This window comes from Silene latifolia, chromosome 7 (genome assembly GCF_048544455.1).
Source record: "Silene latifolia isolate original U9 population chromosome 7, ASM4854445v1, whole genome shotgun sequence".
NCBI lineage: Eukaryota > Viridiplantae > Streptophyta > Magnoliopsida > Caryophyllales > Caryophyllaceae > Silene > Silene latifolia.
In genome coordinates this window covers 16,692,527-16,698,920 of record NC_133532.1, presented here as the reverse complement: position 1 = coordinate 16,698,920, position 6,394 = coordinate 16,692,527, and the positions used below count along the sequence as shown (strand labels likewise).

The window sequence follows — 6,394 nt, the reverse complement described above, 5'->3', positions numbered from 1 at the left end:
TTATATGCTGCAGGAGGAGCAATTTGATATGGGGAAGGAGTGGCAGGTTCTGGAGCCTGAGTAACCACTCCTGCTTGTAGGGAGATCTCCTGCAAGAAATTATTCTAATAGGGCCAGTAGATGGCATAGCCAATGACCTTCCAACACTCAAGACAATAGTTATTCAAAATATAATAGGGGAAGCAAGATTACGAAGTTGAGAATTTCTTTAAGAGCGACATATGGACAAGAATCTTCCTGTTCTTTGTTTACCGATGGTTTTAGCACATGAATGAAAAGCATAAGTGATAAGATACCTAGCTTGAATGCGACCCCCAGGTTGTAAGGACGTCTGCCTCCAGGTTCTGGGTTCTAGCCCCCGGCTGGGGAGCTGCCTGGTTTCAGATATTTTCAAGTGCCTGACTCTCAGGGTCGCTGTAGGCTCGGACGATCAGGTTCCCTCTTGGTCCCCTCGTGGGGACCTGGGTACCAGGGTTGTGATATATGATTTATTTGCACCTAATTTCCCCTTTTCTTTTACGCATTCTGACTCATGTCGAGTCGGTTTTATATGCCTTTCCTTGTATTTTGTGCCCAATCCCCGTACTTGTGATTTGGTGTATCCTCTTGCAGGAATCGAGTCGAGTATCGAGGAATTGGGGCAAGGAAGGCATTCCAATGCCTTTACATGAAGAAGAGGTGAAAATTACTTGATGTCGTGTTCTGCCGGCAGACCGGCAGCCGGTCTGGCCACCGGCAGAACACATCCCCCACTTTGCCAAAGAGAAGGAAGAAATCAACCTGAATGTTGTGTTCTGCCGGCAGGCCGGCAGCCGGCCCACCGGTAGAACACAACAGCTAGAATTAATTGGAATTGAAGGAGAAAAAGAAGTTTGGCCTCGCTACCGATAGGAGCACCGGTAGCCGGTCCACCGGAAGAACGCAACATTCTAAGGGATTTGAAGACTTTGAAGACAGTGTTCTGCCGGCAGGCCGGCAGCCGGTCCACCGGTAGAACACACTTGCCAGCTAAATTCCAAACTTGAAGTTCATTTTGACTGCCCTGCCGGTAGGCGAACCGGCAGCCGGTCTACCGGCAGAACGCTGCAGATGACGGATTTGGGCTTTTCTCCTCTTTTCTTCTTAATCTTAGGCAAGACTATAAATACCCCCTCCCTTAACCTTTTGTACACACAGCCCTAGATCTGAAAACTTTCCATAATTATTGTAATCTTTCCTTAATCAAGCTTTAATCTTTCCATAATAATTATTAATTACTTAGTGAAATTAGTTAGTATTAGTGAGAATCAATTGTTTACACTTGGTTTTTGAGTATTGTATTGGGAGATTTTGGAGGGTTTCCTTCATATTATTCAATCAAAGCAATCATCTTTACTTTTGTTGGTACATCTCTTCCCTTATTTACTTTGTTAATCAATTATTTACATTTTGGTTTTGTCTCTTTTAATTGCTAGAATCATTTCCATGTCTTCTCTTTATGTTGATTGTTCTTCTCTTTTTGCTAGCTTGATTAATTTCGACATGAGTGAGTAGATACCCTTCTAGGGTTTAGGGGGAGTCTAAATCGGATTATTGGGCATGATAGGTTGATAGTTTTGAGTCTTTGGTGTAGAAATTGTCTTTCTTAGCATTGCATACAAGGTGTTTGACGAATTGTGTGAGTGAGAACTTGTGCCTTTTGTCTTAGTTGCTTAATTCCTCCACTAAATGAGAGTTTGTGGTGGTCTTGTTGCGTGTTTTAGAATGGTTGTTGCTCAATGAGAGTTGGTAATCGCCCTTAGGACAATCAAGAGATTGATTCCAATCCTAGGACAAACCTTCACCATAGACTATTTAAATCGACTTGTTTACCCATAGTTCATTTAGATGACCCCGAAAACCCTAGTCTTTAATCAATCGAACACATATTTCTATAATACTTTGTTTAGTTGCTTCAAGTAGTTTAAGTCAAAACCCTTTTTCTTCGTTTTTGACTAGATTAGACTCTCACCGAGACTAAGTAGAAACCCCCTCCATCCTTGTGGTTCGACCCCGATTTACAACTAAATTGGTTTATTTTTGTTGGTGGTAAGCGTCTTGACCCTACCGTTGAAAACTTACACATCAAATGGCGCCGTTGTCGGGGATGGCGTTAGGTTATACTTAGTTTTGCTTAGAGTCTTTGCTTTAATCTTATCTCAATTGTTAGTTAGTTTTAGTAGTTGTGTGTTCTTTGTAGAGTGTGCGATTTCTTGCCTTCCCCTAGTGTGTAAAAACACTAGGAGACTAATGGTTTGTTGAGTGCATGCCTAGAAGGAACCACCAAGCTCTTCTCTTCGATTCCGACCCCGAAAGGCTTTTTAGAACCTTGAGGACAAGGACCCTTGAGAGAGTTAGGAATAATTCCCCTCAAGCAAACTTTGACCAACCAAATTCACACATCCCACAAAATATTGATACCACAACCACACTTCAACCAAACCTCACAATTGAGACTCTACTATAAAACCCCTTTCATAACTTCCCTATTCCAAATAACCCACCTCAATCACCATCCCCTTATATGCAAAATCCACCACAACAAATGGCTCTTAGAGATCATAACCGGCCTAACCATAATGATTCATATAACCCTATCAATTTTGGCACCTTGGCCCGAAACAACTTTGAAATGCATCCCGCCCAAGTCGGGTTGATTGAGAATAGAGCTGATCATATGGCCCAAGCCCGCTAGCCCGACCCGGCCCAGCCCGATTTTTCCCCGGGCTTGGGCCTCGATTTTAGGCCCGAAAAGCCCACGGCCCGAAGCCCATGGCCCGATTCAATATAATAGGGCCGGGTTTGGGCCGCCTTTACGGCCCGAATTTTGGCCCGGCCCGACCCGAACATATGCAAAATTTATGAATATGTACAATTTAAGAATGTTAATAAGCATTAAGTAAAATAATTAACCAATCAATTGTTGTATTGTAAATAAGCCGTAATAACTTGTTTACATGTATTAGTCTGATAAGGCTTAGTATTTTCCTTCACCAGTATTTATATGATAAAAAATGAGCTAATGATTTTGTATCATACTAGTGCCGATAAATTGTTTACCATTATCGGCGTGCTAAGTCAATGTTTTTGAGCCTAAAGAAAAACAAATATCAAATCAATTACAAAACTACAACAACATACAGTGAGCACCGCACTAAAATATATTATTACACTACTAAAAATTGTGCATTTAGTTTGTATGAGTCACCTCAAGTAGTACGTTCATAAAAGCTACATTAGGTTACTATTTCTTAATTGCAATACTCGAAAAAAATCACACAATTCTATACGAAACTTTTGATAACAAATACACAAAGTATTATAACTTCATAATGGGGATTTCTAAACTTATTTCAAGAGGAAAAATATTTAGCCCGAATTGGCCCGAATCGGCCCGAAAGCCCGCTTAAGCCCGCATGGGCCGGGTTTGGGCCGACAAAATAGGCCCGCGCTTGTAGCCCGGACCGGCCCGGCCCGTGCACTTGGGCTTAATTTAATGCTTGGGCCCGGCCTAAACCCGGCCCGGCCCAGCCCATGATCACCTCTAATTGAGAAGGATTTGTTCGGGGGACATATTGAAGAGGATGCCCATGCTCACCTCCGGAAGTTTAAAAGGAAGGTTTCAATGATGAAAAAGAATGGGGTGTCCGAGGACACCTTGAGAATGATGTTGTTTCCGTTTTCATTGACGGGCAAGGCGGACCGATGGTTGAACATTCACCCACCGGATACCTTCACTACATGGGATGCCTTGGCTAAAGCATTCATGGCCAAATATTACCCTTCATCAAAGACCGCGATGCTCCGTAATGAGATTCATACATTTCAACAAGAGGACGGGGAGTCTTTGGGTGAAGCTTGGGATCGTTATCAAGACTTGATAGCAAGTTGCCCCCACCATGCAATACCGGAATGGTACATCACTCAAACATTCTTCCAAACTTTGCTACCGAGGACTAAGGAGATGGTAAATGCCTCCGCGGGGGGAGGATTTGATCACTTGATTGATGAAGAAGGCACGGCATTGATCAAGAAAATGGTAGATTCGGAGGCAAACTATGGTTCTAGAGGAAACATGCTAAGAAGGAATGGGAAGTTTCCTAAGGAAAACTCCTCCAACTCCGAGACAAATGCCAAGCTCGACTTACTCACAAAATAATTTCAGAAGTTTCAAAGAAATCAAGTGCACCAAGCCGCGACCTCCCATGGGCCACCCATGGAGGAAGTGGTTCAAGGTTCAAGTTGTGAGCTTTGTGGAGGGAGTGGTCATACATATGACTTGTGTGCCAACAATTACAATGGTGCCTACGAAGAGAACGTTCAAGAGGTTAACGCTTTTCAAAGCTTTAACAACAATTCAAGACCCACAAGACCACCTTTCAACAACCCAAACGTCTACAATCCAAATACCAATTTCTACCACCCCGGTTTAAGGAACCACCCCAACTTTCGTTACAAAAATACCAATGTTCAAAACCCACAACACCTTCAACCACAAGCCCCAAACAATCCACCCGGTTTTGCTCAACAAAGGGGAATATTCCCCAACCTAAGAACTAATCCCGGGAATCAAAACCAATGGCCAAACAACAATCAAAACCAAAATTATAGAAATCAACCACAAGGATACCAAGATTTTGGTGGAAATCAAAGCAACCAAGGGTTTTACCAAGGGAGTCAAGTGAACCAAGCAAACCAAGGATTTGGGCAAGGGTATGTTCAAGGGTTTCAAGAACAAGGTCAACGGCCAAACTTCAACAACAATGGTCCCTGAGCTAACATCCAAGGGGGACAAAACAACAACCAAGGTTCCAATGCTCAGTATGACTATGGGTTCCCTTTACCCATAGCCAACCAACCTTATCAAGAACCCCAAGGTGAGCTCTCTCAAGTTGAGCTTTTAAAGATGATAAAGAACATGCAACTTCAACATAGTCAAGAGATGGCAAATTTTGCTAAGGCAACTCAACAAGAACAAGCAAACTTGAGGGCTACCTTCCTTAAGGACATGAGAGAAATGGAATCTAGGATGGCTTCTCATGCTATGGCTAACCCTCAACGACCGCCCGGTGGCCTATTGGCCCAAGGACAAAGCTCCAAGGATGCCTCAAATAGCCACCATGCTCATGCGGTAGTGCTAAGGAGCGGTGTAGAGCTTGAGGACCCCTATAAGGACCTTGTGGTGGAAGTTGATGAAGATCCCAAGGGAAATAAGTTGGATGTGAATGGTGAAGAGAAAAGCTCACCCATTGAACCGTTGGGTAAAGCTAGTGAAGACAAGAAAGGGAAGAAAGCTTGTGAAGATTTGTCTAGAAGGGTAATTCAAGAGGACAAGGATGTTGATGGATATGTGGAAGACCTCCCTTATGAGGAGGAAGCTATTGAAGAAGTACCTTTGAAACAATCTAAAAAGGTAACAAAGAATTCGACTCCTCCAAAGGTATCTTCCAATTCCCAACTTGTTCCTAAAATTCCTTACCCTTCAAAAGCCATAAAGAGTAGGGAAAACCTTAAGTATGCCAAGTTTTGTGATATGCTTGAGAAACTTGAGGTTACCCTACCCTTTACGGAGGTGATTATGAACATGCCAACCTACTCAAAATTTTTAAAAGATATTTTGACAAAGAAAAGAGTCTTGGGTGACCAAGAAATAGTGGCTATGGAAGAGGCATGTAGTGCTCATATCCTTAATAAAATGCCCACTAAGCTTGGTGACCCGGGAAGCTTTTCAATCCCATGTGTAGTTGGTGGTGTTCTCATATCTAGAGCTCTTTGTGATTTGGGAGCAAGCGTGAGTGTTATTCCTTTAAAGGTTGCAAAGAAAATAGGCATTCAAAACCTTGCTCCTACTTCAATGACTCTCCAACTGGCGGATAGGTCCGTCAAGCACCCTATGGGGGTGCTTGAAGACGTACCCGTTAAGGTTGGAAAGCTTTTAATTCCCACCGATTTTGTTGTCCTTGATATTCTGGAGGATAGCCATACTCCCATAATCCTAGGTAGGCCATTTTTTGCTACCGGAGGAGTACTCATTGATGTGAAGAATGGGCAGCTAACCTTCCAAATTGAGGGCAACAACATCGAATTTAACCTACCGAATTTGATGAAAGGACCAAAGATGGAAAGGTTGAGAACTATTGAGTTTGTAGATGAGGTAGTACATGAGGTAGCCCGTGAAGAAGCGGAGATGAAAGAGGTTTTTCAAATCTCCTTGCACGATGAGGCTATGAAGGAAGACCATGAAGTTGATGAGGAACTATTGAAGAAAGTGGAGGGTTTTCTCCCTCCAAAGGTACAACTCAAATCCCTACCTCCCTCACTCAAGTATTCTTTCCTTGATGAGGGGGAGGCTTTCCCGGTGATAATTAATGCTAAC

General features: G+C 43.0%; 1 non-coding gene across 1 annotated transcript; it reads right to left on the bottom strand.

The window, feature by feature from the left end:
* Positions 1–3,817: 3,817 nt before the first annotated feature.
* Positions 3,818–3,924, bottom strand: LOC141593297 (small nucleolar RNA R71). The gene has a single exon (XR_012521392.1). It is a non-coding gene; the product is annotated as a small nucleolar RNA R71 (small nucleolar RNA).
* Positions 3,925–6,394: the final 2,470 nt, after the last annotated feature.